General features: G+C 42.1%; 1 protein-coding gene and 1 non-coding gene across 2 annotated transcripts in view; both read right to left on the bottom strand.

Annotated features, from left to right (window-relative positions):
• Window positions 1–24,769, bottom strand: part of AGBL4 (AGBL carboxypeptidase 4) — a 1,390,412-nt gene that overhangs the window by 294,827 nt on the left and 1,070,816 nt on the right. The gene's annotated exons all lie outside the window — the stretch shown is intronic.
• On the bottom strand, window positions 11,923–11,995 carry TRNAR-UCU (transfer RNA arginine (anticodon UCU)). The gene has a single exon. It is a non-coding gene; the product is annotated as a tRNA-Arg (tRNA).

Genomic DNA, 24,769 nt, shown 5'->3' with positions numbered 1-24,769 from the left:
TACTGTTAATAATAATAATATTGATCTTTTTGCATCCACATTGCCTCACTAACACCAGAGTTGACTTAATGAGTCATGAAGTTAGCATGTAAGCCTAGGTTTCATGGCTCCAGCCTGGGGCCCTTTCACTGTACCACACCGCATCAAACATACCAGGGCCATCTGAGAGAAAAACTCTCCCTGACTGCCTATACCAGCTTTTCTGGCATCAGACCTTCCCAGGTTCTAGAAGGGGGAAGTTTTGGTTTTTTAATATATCTTAACTATTCACTACATGGTTATCCATTAATAGGGCAAAGCTTTCCTTCATTCTTGCAGAGTGTTTTCAGTAGGCACTGCTAGAAAACAAATCCTAGGAAGCAACTTTGCTTTCCCATCACCATCTACCACCTCTGTTTCCCCCTGTTATATCCAACCTTGTTCAGCAGGCTGAAACATAGTGCCAAATAATTAACCAGCCTTCCCTGCTAACTAAGTCAGTCCTACCTGGAGACCAGCACTCAGAGGTTGGGGAGCCTCTGTCACCAAGACAGAAGTCAGCTGGGGCAGACTAAGGATTCAGTCATCAGAGGTGGGGGCCACCATCTACCACCTTTTTCCTTCATTCTCCAAGGCCTCTGCTTAGAAGGCCTCTTTTTTGCCTGACAAGTTCCCACTTTTCCTTAATGCCCAGTTTCAAAGCTTGCTTTGTGTTTCCACAGCAGCCTGTGCACATTTTTACCTGAGTATCTCTTCATTTCTTTTCTTCCTTTGGACTATCTCTAGATCAAGCAAAAAGTCTTATTCCTTTGGTTCTCAGTGCCCAACACAAAATATGGAAACAGAGATGGACCAGCATATGTTTAACACATGAATGAATAATTGAATGAGTGATTAATAATCTGAATTTTAGGCCTTCTTATTTCATCTCTGAACCAAGGCACCTTACTAGGCCTTAATCCTGGAACTGTAGAATGGGAATATAAGCTTCTCAGAATTATTGCAAGGAATATATGAAAGAGAGGGGATGGTGGGACTAGGCAACTGCACAGAGAGGCTGTATATATTATACATGGGAGTATACCTTGTGAGTCATCAGGGTAGTTAGTTACTACCTCCCAAGATGTGAGCCCTCCAAGGGAAATATTTCTCTTCAATCTCTTTTGTTCCTCTCTCTCCTTCTTTCACTTTCCCTCTCTCCATTCCTCTCTTTGTCCTTTTTTTCTTCCTGACCTCATATTCTAACTCAGTGAAACTATGAGACATGCTATGTAGGGCTACCCAAGACAGACGGGTGATGGTGGAGAGCTCTGATAAAATGTGGTCCACTGGAGAAGGGAATGGCAAACAACTTCAGTATTCTTGCCTTGAGAACCCAATGAACAGTGTGAAAAGGCAAAAAGATAGGACATGGAAAGATACCTTCCCAGGTTGGTACGTGCCTAATATGCTAATGGAGATCAGTGGAGAAATAACTCCAGAAAGAATGAAGAGATGGAGCCAAAGCAAAAGAAATACCCAACAGTGATGACTGGTGATGGAAGTAAAGCCTGATGCTGTAAAGAGCAATATTGCATAGGAGCCTGGAATGTTAGGTCCATGAATCAAGGCAAATCGGAAGTGGTCAAACAGAACATGGCAAGAGTGAATGTCAACATTTTAGGAATCAGCAAACTAAAAAGGACTGGAATGGGTGAATTTAACTCAGATTTCCATTATATCTACTACTGTGGGCAAGAATTGCTTAGAAGAAATGGAGTAGCCAACATAGTCAACAAGAGTCCAAAATGCAGTACTTGGATGCAATCTCCAAGATGATAGAATGATCTCTGTTCATTTCCAAAGCAAACCATTCAATATCACAGTGATCCAAGTATTTGCCCTGATCAATAACACTAAAGAAGCTGAAGTTGAACAGTCCTGTGAAGACCTACAAGAACTTCTAGAACTAACGGCCAAAAAAGATGTCCTTTTCATTATAGGGGACTGGTATGCAAAAGTAGGAAGTCAAGAAATACCTGGAGTAACAGGCAAATTTGGCCTTGGAGTACAAAATGAAGCAGGGCAAAGGCTAACAGAGATTTGCCAAGAGAATGCACTGGTCATCACAAATACCCTCTTCCAACAACACAAGAGAAGACTCTACATATGGACGTCACCAGATGGTCGATATTGAAATTAGATTGATTATATTCTTTGCAACTGAAGATGGAGAAGCTCCATGTAGTCAGCAAAAAAAGACCAGGAGCTGACTGTGGCTCAGATCATGAACTCCTTATTGCCAAATTCAGACTGAAATTGAGGAAAGTAGGGGAAACCACTAGACCATTTAGGTATGACCTAAATCAAATCCCTTATGATTATACAGTGGAGGTGACAGATAGATTCAAGGGACTAGATCTGATAGACAGAGTGCCTGAAGAACTATGGACAGAGGTTCATGACATTGTACAAGAGGCAGTGATCAACATCATCCCCAAGAAAAAGAAATGCAAAATGGCAAAACGGTTGTCTGAGGAGGCCCTACAAATAGCTATGAAAAGAAGAGAAGCAAAAGGCAAAGGAGAAAAGGAAAGATAAACCTGTTTAAATGCAGAGTTCCAAAGGATAGCAAGAAGACATAAAAAGCCTTGCTCAGTGATCAGTGCAAAGAAATAGAGGAAAACAATAGAATGGGAAAGACTAGAGATCACGTCAAGAAAATTAGAGATACCTAGGGACAATTTCATGCAAAGATGGGCACAATAAAGAAATGGTATGGACCTGACAGAAGCAGAAGATATTAAGAAGAGGTGGCTAGAATACACAGAACTATACAAAAAAGATCTTCACGACCCAGATAATCATGATGGCTTGATCACTCACCTAGAGTCAGACATCCTGGAATGTGAATTCAAGTGGGCCTTAGTAAGTATCGCTAGGAACAAAACTAGTGGAGGTGATAGAATTCCAGTTGAGCTATTTCAAATCCTAAAAGATGATGCTGTGAAAGTGCTGCACTCAATATGCCAGCAAATTTGGAAAACTCAACAGTGGCCATAGGACTGGAAAAGGTCAGTGTTCATTCGAATCCCAAAGAAAGGCAATGCCAAAGAATATTCAAACTATCGTACAATTGTACTCATCTCACACACTAGCAAAGTAATGCTCAAAATTCTCCAAGCCAGGCTTCAACAGTACGTGAACCATGAACTTCCAGATGTTCAAGCTGGATTTAGAAAAGGCAGAGGAGCCAGAGATCAAATTGCCAACATCCGTTGGATCATTAAAAAAATCAAGGGAGTTCCAGAAAAACATCTACTTCTTTAATGACTATGCCAAAGCCTTTGACTGTATGGAAACAAACTGTGGACAATTCTTCAAGAGATGGGAATACCAGACTACTTGACCTGCCTCCTGAGAAATCTGTATGCAGGTCAAGAAGCAACAGTTAGAAGTAGGCATGGAACAACAGACTGGTTCCAAATTGGGAAAGGAGTACATCAAGACTATATATTGTCACCCTGCTTATTTAACTTATATGCAGATTATATCATGAGAAATGTTGGACTGGATGAAGCACAGGCTGGAATCAAGATTGCTGGGAGAAATATCAATGACCCGAGATACGCAGATGACCCACCCTTATGGCAGAAAGTGAAGAAGAACTAAAGAGCCTCTTGATGAAAGTGAAAGAGGACAGTGAAAATCTTGTCTTAAAACTCAACATTCAGAAGACCAAGATCATGGCATCTGGTTCCATCACTTCATGGCAAATAGATGGGGCAACAGTGGAAATACTGACAGACTTTATTTTTTGGGGCTCCCAAATCATTGCAGATGGTGACTGCACCCATGAAATTAAAAGACACTCGCTTCTTGTAAGAAAAGTTATGACCAACCTAGGCAGCATATTAAAAAGCAGAGACATACTTTGCCAACAAATGTCTGTCTAGTCAAAGCTATGGTTTTTCCAATAGTCATGTATGGATGTGAGAGTTGGACAAAAAGAAAGCTGAGTGATGAAAAATTGATGCTTTTGAACCATGGTGTTGGAGAAGACTTTTGAGAGTTCCTTGGACAGCAAGGAGATATAACCAGTCCATTCTAAAGGAAATCAGTCCTGAATATTCTTTGGAAGGACTGATGCTAAAGCTGAAACTCCAATACTTTGGCCATCTGATGCAAAGAACTGACTCATTTGAAAACACCGTGATGCTGGGAAAGACTGAAGGCAGGAGGAGAAGGGGACAATAGAGGAAGAGATAGTTGGATGGCATCACAGATTCAGTGGACCTGCATTTGAGTTAACTCTGGGAGTTGGTGATGGACAGGGAGCCCTACGTGCTGCAGTTCATGTGGTCGCAAAGAGGTGAACACAACTGAGTGACTGAACTGAACTGAATTGACCTCATATTTTCACCAAACACCTAATATATGACAGGTACTTGGGATACAATGAAAGGACAGATAACCTATTCTCTGCTTTTAAGGCACTCACAGTGAGGGAGTCATATATAAAATGACAACCACAACCCAGCATGGCAGGAGCTGGGGCCCAGAAAACCTGGGGGCTTTGCTCATCTGTGGACATAAGCACATTCACTACAGCCCACATGGGCAGAGCAGACCCCCTTTAGGGAGACTTACCTCCACAAATAGGAGTCAGTTAATTGAAGACTGTTCTAGACATGAGATAGACATGTTTGGAAGAGCTGAGCTGAGAAAGGACATCAGAAAGCTCAGAGTGCAAAGCGCTGGGTGAGTGCTGGTGGAGGAGATAGTGGTTGGGTCAGTGTAAGACTGGAGGGGCAGACAGGAGTTGGTCCAACAGGGCTTTCTTAGCCATGGTGAGGTATTGGTCTTCACCTGCAGGCCAGTGGCCACTGTGGGATGAATCTGTCTTAGGGAGTGACAGCTTGGGATTTGTTCCCCAAAGGAGCTCAACAGGAATCCCAATGGGAGGAGGACAACTGGGGGAGAGGAAGGCCCTGGACTTCCCACTTTGGGGTAAAAGCTAAGGTCTGGGGAACTCGGCCTGGAGAACAGAAGACCTGGAAGTCAGTCAAATTGCTCTCTTCACGTGTGAGGGTCTGCAGCGGGAGATGAAGCAGATGGGTTCTGTGTGTTCCAGGGGTGCGAGGACCAGGGCTTGCGACTGGCTGGCTACCTGTGCAAACCTGGCAGTCTGCTTAGCTCACTGAGCTTCGGTCTCCTCGTTTGTAAAATGAGAGCTGTACCCAGGCTCCAGTACAGTGCAGTAAGGGGTTAACGTAAAGAGGCACATCAAGGGCCCGGCACATGTTTGGCACATGGGAGAGGCACATGTTAGGCTCCTCATGACTCTAAACATAAATACTGAGATGGGGTGAGAAGTATGTTGGCAGGGGGAGCAGGGAGAGAGGAGGGAAACAAAAATAATTTCAGCTTCGAACACAAAAACAATTCCGCTTGCTTCCTATTTTGGGAGCTGCTGCGGAGGCCAGGAGGGAAGGAAGAATCCCGTTTTAGTGCAACCCGCCTTCTCGCTGGGGCTGCAACTTCCAGACTCCAACCTGCCTCTTGAATCAACTTTATAGGAGATTTGGTTGCTGAACTGGCCTAAGGGATATCAGAGACTCCCTTCAAGGATCAGCTTAAATATCGTGACTTAGAAGAGCCCTCCCTGATTCGGCAACTATCTAGGACCTCCTGCTTAATGTTTCACTACACCATTTGCATTCAGTCACTCAGTCGTGTCTGACTCTTCGTGACCCTATGGAACGTCATAGCCCACCAGGTTCCCCTGTCCATGAGATTTTCCCTGGAAAGAATACTAGAGTGGGTTGCCATTTCCTCCTCCAGGGGGTCTTTTCGATCCAGATGGATTCTTTACCACCGAACCACTGGGGAGGCCCCACTGCACATTTATTTTACCCTTATTAGAATCTGTGCTCTTACCTTGTGTGATTGTTCAATGTTTTCTTCCTCCGCAATGAAGGCAGAGACTATTTTTAATGCTTCCTGTTGTATTTCCAGTGCCTAGAGCAGTGCCTGGTACTTAGTAAGCACGTTATTACTGACTGACTAAAGCAGTAAGTGCACGAATAAATGTACAAGTTGGAAACAAGGGAAAAGGGCATTTTTGGCAGAGGAAACTCCATAAGAAAACGCATAGATATGGTGATATGCATCATTGATCAATTACCAAGTGAAAAGTCCAGCATGTCTGAGAAATAAAGATGGAAAAGTCTTTGAGGGCAGATGGTGCAAATTCCTTAGTGCCATGCTAAGGACATTGGGCTGTCTCCTCTGGGTGATGGAGAGACTGAAGGTGCTTAGGCAGAGAGGTCCTTGTACTGGAAGACTTTGAGGAAACTGGAGTGACTTGCTCCCTGTTTCTGGAGTCCATGGCTTGGTCCTCTGCTCTGTTCAGGACCTTCATTTTGGGTGTCAGGGCCCTCTTCCTTCTCTAACCATTGCCCACAATTCAACTTGGCTGATAATAACAGATCACTTTATTACATTTAAGGCCCCAGCTGGAGCAACAGTGCCTTCCTGAAGTCCCAGATAATAAGAATTCTTCCTGTCATTCCTTAGATAACTCTTCTCTGTCCAATCAAACTCTCACCTTGCTTCAGAAGGCTGGGTTTCGAAGCAGCTCTGCTCCTATCATACAGCTCATCGTCTGATTTTATAAAATGGGGTTGGTGAAAATTGCATCTATCCTCTCAGGGTTGGTAGGATAATTAAACAATACAAGGACTGTGAAAGAGTACACTCAACTGTGCAGCGCTGCCAGAATCTCCCCAGGTGGCAGAGTCGTTAAGAATCCTCCTGCAACGCAGGACGAGTAAGAGACATGGGTTTGATCCCTGGGTCAGGAAGATCCCCTGGAGAAGGAAATGGCAAACCACCCCAGTACTCTTGCCTAGAAAATCCCATGGACAGAGGAGCCTGGCGGGCTACAGTCCGTGGGGTCACAAAGCGCTGGACACGACTGGGCACGCACACATGCACGCACTGCACTGCCAAAGCCACAGGCTGTCACCATGAAACACCGAAGCTGGTACTGGAGGCAGAGACACAGGCACAAATTAGCAAAATGTAAACCTGGGCTCCAGTCCCAGCCCGCCACCTCAACCACCACCATAAGCAGGTTTGTGGTGGGAGACATAAGCTTCAGTAAGTGAGACTCCAGAATCTAGAGATCACATGAGCTGCTTAAGAAATTTCTAGAAAAAGGCCAGTGGCCTGAGGGAGAACACATCAAGCAAAGGGAGAGCACAGACTTGGAGGTTATAACGCTCCTACAGATACAGTTAGAGAGTGAGCTAACTAAAGGCTTAGGCAGGAGAAGAGTAATTTACAACTTGCGCTTCCTCCTGATTCTCTGAATTAAATGTTTTCATGACTTGCAGTCAGAAAATTACCTGTTTGAGCCCAGCTTTTTGGACCCTAAAAGATTCTACAAATGCTGGGAGTTTGTGGTTAAGAGGAGACCCACAAGGAGCCAGCTGCAATGTCTTTCCCTCCCTCACCTCCCGCAGCATAACATCATATTCTGTCCTCCTCTCCTCATCCCCCAAAGTTCAGGCACAGCAGAGTGTTTACCTGTTCTTTGACAGCCAGGCCTCTGCACATGCTGTTCCCACTCTCTAAAAACTGCTACTTCCTTCTCCTCCAGTCAAGATCTTACTTGATCTTCAAGGCCTTGGTCAAATGGTATTTTTTTTCTCTGAAACTTGCTTAAGATGAAGTTAACCTCTCTTCTTTCATTGCCTCCAGATGATATGACAGTACTGTGCTTTTATTTGGTAGGAATTTTTGTTGATCGTTTCTATGATTTTTTCCTTTATTATACTGTCTCATAGCCCTAGTGCCTACCACATGTTTTCATAGCGCTGAGGTACTTAGTAAATACATGCACGCATGCTTAGTTGCTTCGGGCATGTCTGACTCTTTGTGACCCTATGGACCATGGCCACCAGGCTCCTCTGTCTGAGGGATTCTCCAGGCAAGGATACTGGAGTGGATTGTTGTGCCCTTCTCCAGGGGATCTTCCTGAACCAGATATCGAACTTGTATCTCCGGCACTGGCAGATGGATTCTTTACCACTGGTGCCACCTGAGAAGCCCCACGTGGTAAATATATATTGAAGCAAATGAAAGAGTAAGGAGGAAATGAATTTTTACTGCATATTAGATGGCATGCCAAGCACTTTGTAGATACTGACTCTCGTGACTATGGCTCTCCCTGGCTTTCCAGGCTGTGGGCCATTAAACACAGCCTTTGGATGCAGGCACGCTAAAGAAAAGCCCTGGGTGAAAGCTCTGGTGTCACGTCTTCATATTCCCTGCCACCCTCCACTCACCTTGCACTCTGCTCTTATCTCCTTGGCTTTTGGACTGTCTGACTCTATGTCCTGGCTCTTGAAAGCTACCCCTTGCAGTTACTAACTTCCACTGAAGGCAATAGTCAGTTCTTATAAACATCAGTGTGCAACCACTTTTTTGGCATGCTTTTTTATTTAGAAAGCCATCTTAGGTATGGTTGCAGGGAAGAAATAGTTTTAGCTGCACAGAATCACAACATCTGGGAAATCTTCCATAGGCTAAGGGATGAGACAAAGCTCATATGGTGGTATTGTCCTTACAAATAAAAACACAAGGTTCAGAGAGGCTGGGGAGCAAGGAGATTGCATTGCTAGTGAGTCTTGACGCTTGTGTTCAAAGACAGGATGGCTGTCTGATGCCAAATCATCAGAAAGTAGAGGACAGAGTATCCCCCCGCCTCAGTGGAGGTGTCTCTGACAGTGACTACATCTTCTCCGTGGCTCCAGCTCCTGCTGGACATGTGACCATGGTTCTAGCTTCTGTTGGGCAACCCTAGCTCCTGGGCTCCAGGACCAGCTGTCTTCCCTTTGACCCCCCAGCCTAGGATGACAGTGTCTTCCTGCTGACTTCTGAGTCTGTTCACCATTTTCTGGCTTCTGAACTGGTACCTATTTCCTGCATTGAGTACTTTTTGTTTTAAATATTGGAGTGGTTTCTTTTACTTGGCTGTACACTGACTGACACTCAGATTGAGACAAAACTAAAAAAAAAATCCAAACCAAAAATGACAATGATGAATAACAATAAGTGGTAATATACCCAGGACTATTAACTGCAATAGTAATGATTGCTAACAACAGGCTGTGCCTAGGGTATTTCTAGACTGCCAGTTACAATGCATTCTCTAGCCATAGTTGTAACTCTACTCTCTTCTTTTCCTCTCATATTTGAATGGTAATAAAATAAAAATAACAAAAATATAGGGTTAACCTTAAATCTGTTCTATCTGATAAAAAACAAGTATATCATTTTTAAACCTAGTGTTTTCACTATTGTTAGTAACACTTGTGTGTGTGTGTGTGTATGTGTGTGTGTGTGTATATGAAACACCTCACAACCACTGTCTTTGCTCTGATACCTTACAAAATAAAGGATTGTTGGGATGAAAAAGCTCTTTGGTGTAGGCCATTGTGAGTCTAGAACCAGATTGTACATATCCAAGATGGGCCCAGTAATAGCTCGAATCTCTCCTTTGGGATTTTGGATCTTCCAGTCATTATCGTTATTACCACCATCACCATAATAGGAAACCATCACAAGCATTTATACATTAATATATGCCAAGCACTGTGGTCTTCCTGTCAAGACATGGCTCAGTGAGTGAACCATCATCAATTCTCTATGAGGAAACTGAGACACAGAGAACTTGCCCAAGATCACATGGACAGAAAAAGGGCAGAGTTTGGGTGAGGGCAAGCAGTCTGTCTGTAGAGTTTTAGTCTATGATGTAAGCCACAATTCTTTAGTGCTTCTCTGAGCATGCTTGGCTATTTGGTGGCCAATTTATGGTACCATGATCTCTGTTTTTCCCCTCTCAAACTTCTTTCCAAAACATCACGTGCCCAACTCTTGGGACAGGAATGCACATTTCATAAGGACAGGAATATGCACATTTCATAATCACTCAATTGACAACGTACAAGTTCTGCCCTATGGGGGGAAGGGAGGGGATCAAAAAGGCTCTGTCACACCCAATTCCTCCTCACTCTTGAATACAACCAGCCCAAGAGAGGCTGGAATATCTCTCAGTGGAAGAGTCTGAAAATACGGGATTTGGAAGAATTTGTCTTTCTAGGAGTTAAATCAGTTTGGAGTAGAAAGTAGAAGGAAAAAAAAAAACACCCACAAAAATGATTTTCTGCTTTTTTTTAACTGAAAATTATGGAAATTGTTTCTGACAGCAAATTGCTCCTAATTAATTTCTTGGCTCTGCTGGGAAAATGTACTGTTCTGCTGATTTCTAAATTCCACCAGCTTAATTATCAAAAGAATTTTTTTTCCCTTAAAACTATTAACATGTGGGTTTGCAGTTGGGGGGTTGTCAGCCAAGTGTGAAGGGCAAGGAGGGAGGGGAAGGCAGGGGTTGGATGGGCAACAAAAGGCTCAGGGACACAACTAAAGGCCAGACCCCCACACTTCAAAGTCCAGGAGAATGTTATGTTCACAGGAAGAGAAGTCTCAATGATGTAGGCAGAATAATAATGTGAGGAGTGCCTGGGTATGGAGTTGGGAGAATTTGATTCAAATTCCATCTCTATTACTGACCTTAGCCAAACAATGGAGCCTTTTGAGCTTCAGTCATCTTTGTAAAATGGGGCTGGTGAAATGTCAATATTTACAGAACTCTTGCCACATGCCAGGCAGTATCCTGAGTGCTTTCATGTACATTAACATCTTATTCTCCTCCACAGCCCTATAAAATAGTCTCTGTACCTCTTTCCATCTTACAAGTGAGAAAACTCGTTCAGAGGGGCCATGCAAATTGCCTAAGGTTTCACATGTGATGAGTAGCATAGGCAAGAAAAGAACACAGCAAGCTGGGCTCACTGTCAGAGGAAGGAGGCAGGGTTTCCAACCACTGGTCAACCTGTCCGCCCTCGTCATTAGACTGAGAGTATCTCAAGGTCGGGGCTTCCCTGGTGACTCAGATGGTAAAGAATCTGCCTGCAATGCAGAAGACCTGGGTTCAGTCTCTGGGTCAGGAAAATCCCCTGGAAAAAGGAATGGCTACCCACTCCAGTACTCTTGCCTGGAGAATTCATGGACAGAGCAATCTGGGGGCTATAGTCCATGGCGTTGCAAAGAGTTGAACATGACTGAGTGACTGACAACTATCTCATGGTTGGGGATTGATTTCCTACTGATTTTATATTCATAAATGCTGCTAGTGTCTGATAAGTAAATAAATGAATAAACAAATGGTTTAATGCTCAATAAAATATTGGCAGAAATCAAATCTGGAATCAGTTAATTTGGTGTAATTTATGAAAAAACATTCAATTTCAGTCACTCAGCAGTTGTTGATAAAATGTCTGTTGCATGCCAGCCACTGTACTAATCAATAAAAACCTTGGACACTCAGCAATTTTGCTCTTGGAAACTGAACCTAAGGAAATAATTGGACACTTGTATAAAGATAGATGAACAAGGATATTCATCACAACATTCATCCATTCATTCATGCAGCAAATATTTTTTGAGAGCCTACTATGTGCCAAGCATTATCCTAGGCAACTCCCAGTGAAAGACAAAGTCCCTGCCTTCATGCAACTTACAATCTTGTAGAGAAGACAGACCAAAAAAGCCCAAATGAATATAATATGTCAGGTGGAAGTAAGAGCTAAGAAGTAAAATAAAGCAGGGTAGGGTAAAGGAATGAACTGTAAAAAGAACTGATTTTTGGTTTGGGGCTCAGCAAGAGTGTCTCTGAGGAGGGACAATTTAAGTAGAGACTTTTTTTTTTTTTAGCATCTTTATTTTCCAGGATTCCATAAATATTATCTCACTTTATCTTCAGAATAGGATGTTGCAGTGCAGTGCTTTTATCTACTTAAATTATTTTTGGCCACACAGGGTGTGGGATCTTAGTTCCCTGACTAGGGATTGAACCCATGCCCCCTGCATTAGAAGGACAGAGTCTTAACCACTAGACCACCAGGGAAGTCCCTGAATAGAGATCTTAATGATGTGATGGAGTCAGCTATGTGAACCTGTGAATTGGTATGAGCTGGTGTAGAGGCATGTAAATTGTTATAGTGTAGAAGTGTAGTCTATAAGTTAGTTTTCTTGTGACTTCAAGCAAGTCACTTCAGCTCTCCTGCCTCCTGGGCTGGTACAGAGCAAGGTCCCTCTCTGCCATCCTCCCATCTGTGTTCCAGGAGCTTCATCCTCCCACAGGGGCCCAGGATGAGTTGTATCCAAGAGAGCCTCCTGCTGCCAACAGATTTCCCCAAATCCCAAGACAAGTTAATTGAACTCATTTGCCAAAGCCAACATCAACTATCACTTCCTTTTGAAGCCTGTCCTTGCTTTGTCAGGGAGGATGTTTCTGGACTACTCCCCTTTATCCTATTTACACGCCATGGTTTGGCATTTTGGTTTTTGCAGGGTTTGACATTTCAACTTTTTGAGACAAGGACAATGTCCCATCTGTTTCAGAACCACAGCCCCTTACTCAGTGTCTAGCAGATGGTAGTGTATAAACGTGGGATAGCTGAATTGACTTGAAAAGGCATTTGGTTTGCACAAGATTTTGACATGAGTTAGGTAAGGTTTATTTTTATTGTTGTTGTTGCTGTTGTTACATTCAAATCTATTCTCTTGTACATAGTAGCCACCCAAGGGGAGGCCATCCTGTGAATAAACCCATGTTGTAAAAAGAAGTTTCTTTTTGTTGAGTGAGGATTACCCCAGCTTGGAAAATCCTTGCTTTGATAATTATCAGACATGGTTAAATAGGGATCCAGAGTGGGGACAATTGGAGAGATGTGAGAAATATTCACTTTTGCTAAATGGCAAAATGCTTACTACATGGCCGGCAGATTTTCTTAGTTAGTTCTTGTTGTCATTCAGTCACCAAATCATGTCCAACCCCTTGCCAGGCTTGGCATTCCTGCCTCTCCATGGACCTCAGCGTGCCAGGTTGCTCTGTCTTCCACTGTCTCCTGGAGTTTGCTCACATTCATGTCCATTGAGTCAGTGATGCTATCCAACCATCTCATCCTCTGCCATCCCCTTTTCCTTTTGCCTTCAATCTTTCCCAGCATCAAGGTCTTTTCCAATGAGCTCTTCGCCTCAGGTGGCCAAAGTGCTGGAGCTTCAGCATCAGCATCAGTCCTTCCAATGAATATTCAGGGCCAGTTTCCTTTAGGATGGACTGGTTTGGTCTCCTTACTGTCCAAGGGACTCTCAAGAGTCTTCTCCAACACCACAGATCATTAAATTATCCTAGCTGATTTTTTCAGGACAATCCCAAGGGTAGTTACTATTATCTTCATTTTACAAATGAAAAAAAAACATATCAGGAGGATGAAGGCATTACTTTCAAGCACAAAGTTGAAGGGGAGCAGTAGGATCAAGAAGCTGGGAGCATCTGATATTAATACTAATATTCTTGCCGCCCAGAGCTCTTGGCATGGCGGGTGGTAGAAGAGAGACTGTAAAAGGCTTTAAGAGAGCTCCAGAAGATGCTGGGGTTTTCTCTCCTTGAGCTACATCAGCTCACTGGCTACCACGTGAGGAGATGGTTGCTGTTTTTAGAAGGTACTCATAGATCCACAGTCACACAAGTAAACATCCTGGTGCTTCAGTGAGTTGAGGGACCTGCGGTGCGGATTCTGCACAGCCCAGACTTCACCTTAGGTAATAACACGGCTTTCCCAGTCACCATGCTTGTTCTTCTCTAATGACAGCAATTTCTTTCCCCACAGATTGTTGTCAACCAGCTTCTCCTACTAGACTGTGAACACTTTGAAATCCAGGGCTTGGCATTCCTGCCTCTCCTGTGCCTAGCCTAGAGTCTGGCTTAAAGAAGACCTTAAGTTATTGTGAATTAAAGGAGCAAGACTGTGATGGTTAATTTTGTGTGTCAACTTTCTGGACCATGGGGTGCCCAAATATTTGATTAAAGATTATTTCCGGGTATGTCTGAGAGGGTGTTTCTAGATGAGATCACCTAGGTAGATCTGAATAGGTAGACTGGGTAAGGCACCCGGCCCTCATCAATGATGGTGGGCATCACCCGGCCTGCTGAGATCCCGAAGAGAACAAGAAGGGGGTGTAAAGGGAGAGTTGCTCTCTGCATCCCTGACTGCCGAGCTGGGACATGGTCCCCTCCTGCGCCTGAGCCAGGCCTTACACCACCAGCTCTCCTTGTTGTCAGGCTTTCTCACCCAGACTGGAACTATGATACTGGCTTTCCTGGTCTCCAGCTTCCTAGCTGCAGACGCTGGGACTCCTGAGACTCCATAATCATGTGCGTCAACTACTTAACATGAAAAAACACATGTGTAAATATATCCTGTCTCCCAAGGACCCTGACCAATACAGACACTCTGGTACTGAGAAGTGGGGTGCTGCTGTAACAGGTCACTAAAATGTGGGGGTAGCTTTGAAACTGGATTATTGGTAGAGGCTGGAAGAATTTTGAGGTATATGCTTGAAATAGAGATGTTAGAGGTGATTCTGGTGAAATCTCAGATGGAAACGAGCAGCACATTCCTGGAAACTGAAGGAAAGGTAATCCTTTTTATAAAATGGTGAACTTGACCGAACTGTGTTCCACTCTTTTGTGGAAGACAGACATCATGACCATTGAAACTAGATAGTAAGCTGAGGAAATTTCTAAGCAAAGTGTTGAAGGAGCAGCTTGGTTTTCCCTGACAGTTTATAATAAAGCATAAGAAGACAGAGATACACTAAGGAAGGGATTATTAAACAAAAGAGCAAAAACCCAGAACTTAAAGATCTGGAAAACACTCAGTTTGGACAAGTGTGTTTGGGAGAGAACACCAAGGATGCAGCCAGACTCTCACTTGATAAAGATCATGGGTAAGACCAGTGAATTTAACCAGCCATCTCGATAGAAGCCAGGAATACAGATGGGATTACAGCAGCAGAAACACTATCAGCTGAGATTAAAGGAGACAGAGAAAGTAGGATGGAATGAAGGAAGGTTGCCAGATTTCTTGGATTCTACAAAATGGGAACGTTGAACTGCTTAACTATGAACATGCACTATTACTCAAGAAAAGGGAAGAAGGACCAAAGGGGATTCACAGGTCATCAGGCTGCCATTCCCACTGCAGACCCAGGAGAAAGGGCTCATTACCCCTCAGGTTCAAACGGTAGGGCCACCTCTCCAGTTTTGGCAGGTCAAGATACCTCTGCCCAGTACCTTGAGCAAGATACCTACAGAGATCTGTGGAGGTAGGGCCCTGTAGGGCTGAATGGGTGGGGCTGGTCTGCCAGGTCATGATGCTGACACTGTCACCCCCATTGGCTTGAAGGGCACAGCACTGAATCAAAGAGGATTATTCTTAAGCCTTAGGGACTAATGGTGTTTGTCTTACTAGGCTTTGAACTAACTGTCACCTTTCCTTTTCTTTCTAATGTTTCCCTTTTGGAACAGGAACTATGTCTATTTCACCATTATATATTGGAAGCACATAACTTGTCCACTTTATTGTGTTCACAGTTGGAGGGGAATTTTGCCTCAGAAGAAATCATACCTTGAATTTCTCTCATAATTGAATTTGCTGATAGATGATATTTAGGTGAGACTTTGGATTTTATATTTTAGAGTTGATGCTGGAATGAGTTAATTATTTGGGAGTTAGTGGTATGGAATAAATGTATTCTACATGTGGGAAGACATGAATCGGGGGAGTAGAGGCGGAATGTTATGGACTGAATGTTTGTCTCATGGATGTGAGAGTTGGAGCATAAAGAAGGCTGAGCACCAATGAACTGATGCTTTCGAACTGTAGTGCTGGAGAAGACTCTTGAGATTCCCTTGGGTAGCAAGGAGATCAAACCAGTCAATCCTAAAGGAAATCAACCCTGAATATTCTTTGGAAGGACTGATGCTGAAGCTGAAGTTCTAATATTTTTACCACCTGATGCAAAGAGCCGACTCATTGGAGAAGTCCCTGATGTTGGGATAGATTGAGGGCAGGAGGAAAAAGGAGTGCCAGAGGATGAGATAGTTGGATGGCATCTTTGACTCAATGGATATGAGTTTAAGCAAACTCCAGGAGATAGTGAAGGACAGGGAAGCCAGGCATGTTGCAGACGGGATCACAAAAAGTCAGATACGACGGAATGACTGAAGAACAACAAATCCATGTTAAAGCCTTAACCCCCGATGTGAGAGTAGTTGGAGGTAGGCTGTTTGGAAGGTAATTAGATTTAGATGAGATCATGAGGGTAAGGTCCCTGTGACTGGACTAGTGTCATTATAAGAGGAGGAAGGGAGACCAGAGCTTGCTTGCACTTTGGTACTGTCAATCAAGCTCTCTCTCTTTCTTATTAGGACACAGAAAGAAGAAAGTTAGGAGGACAGCCCTTATCAGTAACTGAATTTACAGGCACCTTGATCTTGGACTTAGCCTCCAGAACCATAAGAGATACATTCTGGTGTTTAAGCTACTTAGTCTGTGGTATTTTGTAATAGCAGTCTGAGCAGACTAAGACAGAGATTCAGCAGACTTCACACTTGTGCTTGGAGTTGGGTTGAAAATAAAATACTGTGTTGAGACTTGTAATCATTGAATTATACCTTCACAAAGCCCTGAAGTCCTCACTTGGTAAGAGTTGCTACACATTCAGATTCCAGAGTGACCAAGTTCTCTCTCCAACAAGGATAGTAATGGTCACTAACCTTGCTTACCAGCTTTGTCACAGTTCTTAGAATCAGGCTTTGATGTGATACGTTTTCAAATAAATGCCTTATCCTAATAAAAAGTAGCTGCCTGTCATGGACCTAAGATTCCTCCATGAATGGTGACTCATGAATGTGTTAACTACTTAAATACTTAGAATTTAAAAAGGGTTTCTCAGAAATGCAGTCCTGTAAGCCCTGTTCTAGGTTATTAAGGGAACTTAAGAGCTTAACCCCACTCTGTGAAGTGTGGGACGAGGAAGCTAATCTGCCCTAACCAAATGCTTCTTAGAACACCCAGAAAAGGCAGAATACTGAGATTTATCCATCTATTTAACAGATTCAGCACCTTTAATCTGTTAATCTTTAATCTACTGTGTGTGTGTGTGTGTGTGTGTGTGTGTGTGTGTGTGTGTGTGAGTTGATCACTCACTTGTGTCTGACAGTTTGTTACCCCACGGACTGTAGCCTGCCAGGCTCCTCTGTCCATGGAGTTCTCCAGGCAAGAACTGGAGTGGTTAGTCATTCCCTTCTCCAGGGGATCTTCCCAACCCAGGGATGGAACCTGGGTCTCCTCCACTGTAGATGGATTCTTTTCCTCTGAGCCACCAGGGAAGCTCTTGAGACAATTCCTTAAGATGATATCAAATGCTGAAATCTAATGCTGAGCAAAAGCAGACATAGGTTCTGCCCTCATGGAATTTAGAGGTGATGGAGACAGAGAGAAGGTCCTCAAGTATGGATATAATTAAATTCTGAGACAAGCGGTATGAGAGGAAGAACAGTGTTCTGTAAGTGCATATAACAAAGATTATGGGCCCAAGACAGGCTCCTTGAGCAAGTAAGCTTGTGCTGAGATATGAATGATGTGTAGGTGGTGCAGGGCTGAAGAGAGCAGCAAGAACATCACCAGAAAGTGGTAGAACCCAGAGGCAATTCAGGGATTCATAATATCAATAAAGACCCTCAGTTCAGTTCAGTTCAGTTCAGTCACTCAGACATGTCCGACTCTTTGAGACCACATGGACTGCAGCACGCCAGGCCTCCCTGACTATCACCAACTCCCGGAGTTTACTCAAACTCATGTCCATTGAGCCATTTAACCATCTCATCTTCTGTCGTCCCCTTCTCCTCCCGCCTTCAATCTTTCCCAGCATCAGGATCTTTCCAAATGAGTCTGTTTTTTGCATCAGATGGCCAAAGTATTGGAGTTTCAGCTTTAGCATCAGTCCTTCCAAAGAATATTCAGAACTGATTTCCTTTAGGATGGACTGATTGGATCTCCTTGCAGTCCAAGTGACTCTCAAAAGTCTTCTCCAACACAATAGTTAAAAAGCATGAATTCTTCAGCACTCAGCTTTCTTTTTAGTCCAACTCTCACATCCATACATGACTATTGGAAAAACTATAGCTTTGACTAGGCGGACTTTTTTTTGGCAAAGTAATGTCTGCTTTTTAATAAGCTGTCTAGGTTGGTCATAACTTTTCTTCCAAGGAGCAAGCGTCTTTTAATTTCATAGCTGCAGTCACCATCTGCAGTGATTTTGGAGCCCCCCAAAATAAAGTATGTCACTGTTTCCACTGTTTCCCCATCTATTTGCCATAAAGTAATGGGACCAGATGCCATGATCTTAGTTTTCTGAATGTTGAGTTTTAAGCCAGCTTTTCACTCTCCTCTCACTTTCATCAAGAGGCTCTTTAGTTCTTCGCTTTCTGCCATAAGGGTGGTGTATCTGCATATCTGAGGTTGATATTTCTCCCTATCATCTCCAAATAAACAATCTAAAATAAAATGCAATCTAAGTAAAATAATTGGCCTGCCATATATAAATGCAATGTTAAAACCCTAGAATTCTCCTTCCAATTAGGATGCTAATTTAAGTTCCTCTGGTGAAGAAACTGGGGGCCAACACTGATTTAGGCTTTACTGTAAATTTTGTATTTATTTATTATTGAAGTGTAGTTGGTTTATTCTAGGTGGTTTAGTTTTAGGTGTATGACATAGTGAGTCAACATTTTGTAATTATTAATAACTCCAATTCAAGTTATTACAAAATAATATTTCCCTATTCTATGGGGATAGAAGGTACAATATATCCTTGTTGTTTATCTATTTTGCACACAGTAGTTTGTATTCTCTTAATCCCATACCCTTTCTTGACCCCCTTCCTCCTCTCTCCCCACTGGTAATCACTAGTTTGTTCTTTACATTTGTTTCTGTTCTGTTGTATACATTTGTTTCTGTTCATTTATTTCTTAGGTTCCATATATAGTTGAGAGGATCTACTTTTGAAACTTCATATTTTGAAACTTTTGAAGATTTTTGAAGCTTCATCTTTTCCTGCTGCCTCAATGTCCCTACAAACAGCTTGTGAGTGCTCTGACCAAGTATCCAGGTGCACAATTGTGGCAAGGCTGGCCCTTGCTGCCAAGTTCCCCTTCCTACCTTTCCTGGACCATGACCTAGCAACATGAAAATGCACCAATCACATCCCCCCCATCTTTTCTTGTGTACTCCACCCTGACCCCTAATAAAAGCACTCCCCCAATCTCTCTCTGCTCTCCACCTGCTTGGTTGAACCTACGTTGTTAGCATTGCCTCTCATATGACCCCCTCTTGGCATGAGGTGACCCTATCTCTCTAGGACCTGTGAATATAATAAACTTCATTTTTTTGGCCTTCTCCTGTGTTGCCTTGTATGGTTTCAGTGACTGACCATCATGTAAAATTTCACAAAACATAGGCAGAGGGGAAAATGTGTCCAAAATCTTGTAATCAGAGGGAACATGTAAATTCTAGAAACTGGAAGAAGCCAGTGTGGAAAGAATATTTGTGTAGGGGAGGGATATGAGATTAGGCTAGAGAGATTATTCCAAGAGTCTTGGAAAAGCTGAAAACTTTTAAGCCACTGGAGATGGAAAAAGTGGGGTGCTGAATTGATCATATGTGCTGTTTGACAAATGAGTTCAGGGAGACCAGCGGATGAATTTAGATCTTTAGGAGAAGCAACAGTAAGAGCAGGGGTAAAGGACAGGCAGCCCAGACACCTGTCCTGGTTTTGCTAGCTGGTTCTGCTACAGATTTATGCATAACATTACACAAATCCTTTCTTGAGGCTTCAACATACCCCTCATCCATCAGGGTAGCCCTCAAGCCTCCTCCAAGAAATGGTAGGAATCTGCAAACCATAGGATTAGAAAAACCTTCTGAGATCTTCCAGTGCTGACATTCTCTGGTTCAATAATTCTGTGATCCTAATTCATTTATCTTCTCTCCTTCAAATGCCTAAGACTATCCTTTCTGAAAATGTATTTGTTGGAATGATAACCAAGCTTGTAGCTTGATGATAAATAGTTGTGACACCTTGAATCAGCCTATGAACCAGACATTGCCAGGTGTCTACTGCACAAGAGGAAAGAGAAAGAATTTCACATTGGAAGATTCCCTTAGAGACCAAAAAAATCAGTAATAAAAGATCAGTGTCAGATGGGGAAACATCTTGGATGATGATAATGATGATGATACTCACAATAATTTCTTAACTTCATTTAGTGTCTTAATATGCCTTATCTCATTTGACACAACAACCTTATGAGGTACGCCAGTTCATAGAAATGAGTAGAATAAGATCAGAAAAAAAGCAATGCCAGTGCCTAAAGAGACTTTAGCATTCATTTATTTGACAAAAATGTATCAAACCTCTACCATGTACCAGTATGAATCTGTAATAGGCAAGGTTTCCTTTCTCATTGGGGTTAAAAGGTAATAAAATGTTTAATAATAAAATATATGATAGTATAGAGCAATAAATTATATAGCGACATATAATACATGTAATAAAATAAAATAATTACTGTTTATAGTAATTTTTATGAAGGAAAATTGGCAGGGTGGTGAGTCAGCAAGTAAACAGAGAAGGCAATTTTCAATAGAATAGCCAGAAAACATTCTGGGGAAGGTGGCATCACAGACAAAAAGAACAATAATCATAGGGGCCAGTTATGAGAAAAGGCTTGACTTATCTGTGAAGTGGAATGGACAACAGTTTGGCTGGAGCATAATGAGGGAGAAAGGCAGAGTGATGTGAAAGGAGGAGGGAGAGGCATAAATACCCAAACCACAGAGTTCTGTGGACCATGGTAAGAATTTAGGATTTTGAGTGACGGGAAGCCATTAAAGAATTTTAGTCAGGAGAATGATATCTGATTTTACATCTTGAAAGGTCACTGACTGACCTGTGGGTAATAGACCATATGGTGGCAAAGGGTAAAATTGGCAGACCAAGTAGCAGACTATTAAAGTTGTCCAGACAAGAGAGGGGTTAGTGGCTAAAAGAGAAACATGGTGGGGATGAAAAGTAACAGATAAATTCAAGATATATTTTCAGAGTAGAATAGATAGGAGTAGAACAGACCAGAGTTGCTGATGCATTCAGATGTTGGTTGAAAGACATTTTTTAAACCTCTTTATCTATGCATGTGAGCAGCTGAGGTCCAGGAAAGAACAAAGGGGAAATGACTGAAACAAAATTTGAATTCAAGACCTGCAAGTCCACATAGAGTGCTCTTCCCAGCGCACCATACATTTCTGCTCAAAGTAACACACAGCAGGTTGTAGGTGAGGGGTGCTCAGTTGAGATGGGACATCTAACTCTTAGTAACTATTAATAGATGCTGAGCAGGCATACAGCAGGGAGGCTTCTGGGCATTCACATGTTAAAATAGGAGTTCTACACTTGCTCTGTTTCTTTTACCAAGCGCTAGCCCTCCCAGCCCAAATTTGGGATCAGGAAAAGGCGATGGTCTGTGTTCCTGCTGAGGGCATATGGCTGCTCTCTGCTGGTCCAGGATAGAGAAGTGGACAGATGGTGAATGTGTTTTGCAGCCTCCCAGCTTCACAGATGAAGAAATGAATCAGCTGTCAGTTGGAGTCCAGACTCCTCCACAGGTTCCTTTTACCTTTGGCTTCTTAGTTTTCATATTTTCATTGGGATAGTTCAGGGCCCTTGTAAATAAAGCTCATCTCCTGGCTTGACCATTACTCTACTCTTATGTCTTATCCACATAGAACACTTCTTTTTTTATATGTGTGCATTTTTCTTACTAAAGCATAAGACTGCTAAAGGCAGAAACACCTCTGTGTGCCCAGTTCCTGGCTGAGCAATTGGAATACAGTATATACTCCATAACTATTTAATGAGAGGATAAAACAATTAACCTCTTCTGGCCTCAGTTTCCCCACCCTTTAAAAGGGGATAATTAATAACTGCCTCACAAGATTGTGAAGTTTAAATGCATTAACTTGCATGTAGGATACTGACACAGTGTGTTGTTATTGTTGTTGTCACTCAGTCATGTGCAACTGTTTGCGACCTCATGGACTGAAGCATGCCTGGCTTCCCTGTCTTTCACTATCTATTGGAGTTTGCTCATACTCATGTCCGTTGAGTTGGTGATGCCATACAACCATCTCATCCTGTGTCATCCCCTTCTCCTCCTACCTTCAATCTTTCCCAGCATCAGTCCTTATAGTAAATATTCAGGGTTGATTTCCTTTAGTATTGACTGGTTTGATCTCCTTGCAGTCCAAAGGACTCTCAAGAGTCTTCTCTAACACCACAGTTTGAAACCATCAATTCTTCTGTGCTCAACCTTCTTTATGGTCCAACTCTCACATCCATACATGACTACTGGAAAACCCATAGCCTTGACTATATAGACGTTTGTAGGCAAAGTGATGTCTCTGCTTTTTAATTCGCTGTCTAGGTTTGTCATAGCTTTTCTTCCAAGGAGCAAGCATCTTTTAATTTCACAGCTGCAGTCACTGCCTGCAGTGATTTTGCAATCCAAGAAAATAAAGTCTGTCACTGTGTATGAGCTTAAGAAACAAATTCATACATTATCCATATAGCCAAAGCTTTTCCATGCTCAGCGTCTTTAGCTATTAGACAATGCAAATTAAAACCACAACAAGCTACTACAGATTTATTAGATGGGCTAAATTTTTTAAAAAAAATACTGACAAATTCAAGTACTGGTGAGGAAGCAGAGTACTCAGAACCCTCATAGATTGCTAGTCAGAATGCGTACTGATACAGTGCCTTAAAACATTAAACATGGTTATCACATGACCCAGCAATCCCACTGCTAGGTATTTACCTAGAGAAATGGAAACTGTGTTCACATGAAACCTGTAAATGAATGTTCATAGCCTCTCTATTCAGAGTTATTCAAGCTGGAAACAATCTAAATGTCCTTCAGAGGTGAACATAGTGTAAACAAACTGTGGTATTCTGTATAATTAAATAGTACTCAGAAATGAAAAAAAAAATGAACTATTGACGCATATAACTCAGATGAATTACAGAAGCATTAGGCTAAGTGAAAGGAGCAAGCGTCTAAATGTTACCAATTGTATCATTCCATTTTCATGACATTCTTGAGGAAGGCAAAACTATCATTGATAGAGAACAGACATTGTTTGCTAGGGGTTGGGGGGGAAAGATGTGACAAGGGGAAAATACAAGGGAATCTTGTGGAGTGATGGAACTCTTCTGTGTCTCAATTGTGGTGGTAGATACACAAATATATACCTGTGTTAAAATTCACAGAGCTATACACATGAAGTCAATGTAACTGTATGTTAATTTAAAATACTAAATAAAATTAAAGGTTTTCTTATATTAGCATTAACATCTCGTAGACCTCCCAATTCTCAGGTGTATTTTTAATTTAAGGATAATATCTTTATTATTCAAGCTGTCTTTCATTACAAAATGTAAAAAATGAGAGAGAAGGAGCAGGTTGTAGACAGTGTTGAAGTATATGAGAGATTCTGGATGGTCTGGAAGTTTCTAAAGCGAGAGAAGCTATTTCATTTCAATTCAATCCTGAACTTTCAAAGAGGAAAAAATACCCTCCCTTTTTTAAAGCTTTGCTAGTAAAACTGTCCTTGCACTGAGCCAGTAATAAATCTACAGAACACTATGGTAATACCCATGGAAAAGGCAAAAGGGGCCTCTATAAACCATGCGATTTGAACTACTACAGATGTTGCAGTGGGAATTTATGATTTTCGAAGGATCCTTATCTCTTCTTGCCAGTTTCTGCACATTGAATCATGCACTAGCAGAGTCTATTTTAAGAGCCATCATTTTTTTCTTTAAATATTAAAAAAATTCTGTGGCAATTAATTTCTTCCATACTGTTCTATCATGACAAATAAAAGTGAAATGCATATTTACAGAGCACATGTAATTGCATTTGGGCACATGCAAATGACATGCAAATCTTACATTCTAAATGAGATTGTTTATCATCTCTGAATTTTAATCCAAGGACCTTACTTTTAAATTCAGTTTATATTCTGACATGTATACAAATGAGTTTGACTCTGGAAAATAACTTAATAAACTCGGGGTTAGCTATGCAATTAGAGGAGGCATCTGGGAGCTATAAAATCTGGGAAACAACATTTACATCTTTTTCTGCATTCAAGGTTTCAATTTCCTAGCTCAAACCCTCTCCCCACCAGCCTGCACTCCCAGCACTTTACTACTTCATTCCCCATCATTCCTGCAATCCCATCACTGGAAATCCTTTTGGCTTTTTTTTTTCTGGAGGAAGATAGATGAGTGCATTTCAGTGAGGATGATCTCATCAAGTCATTTTCCTCAATGCAGTGTTTTAAAAAACTAAAATCAGAGTGATAAATGAAATCAAAACTAACAGAATTAACATCGATCAGGACTTTCATTCAGGTTTGCTATTCTCATGGCTGGTCTAGTTTTTCTCCAGTGAGTGCTAAAGTCTTCCCATGGATTATTGACCCTCTAAAGAAAGCTATGAGCAGTCACAAATCTGATTTGTCAAAAGACATAAGAGAAAGAAGAAAAAGTGGAATCATATTCTGCCAGAGCTTTCAGGAGGCAGGAAACAGAACCATAACACAAAGTGGAATGGAGGTGCCTCCAAAATTAAAAATAGAACTACCATATGATCTAGCAATCCCATTTCTGGGCATATATCCAAAAGAACTAAAAGCTGGGTCTCAAA

The sequence above is a fragment of the Muntiacus reevesi genome, chromosome 1 (assembly GCF_963930625.1).
Source record: "Muntiacus reevesi chromosome 1, mMunRee1.1, whole genome shotgun sequence".
Classification (NCBI taxonomy): Eukaryota; Metazoa; Chordata; class Mammalia; order Artiodactyla; family Cervidae; genus Muntiacus; species Muntiacus reevesi.
This window is presented reverse-complemented; position numbering and strand designations above follow the sequence as displayed.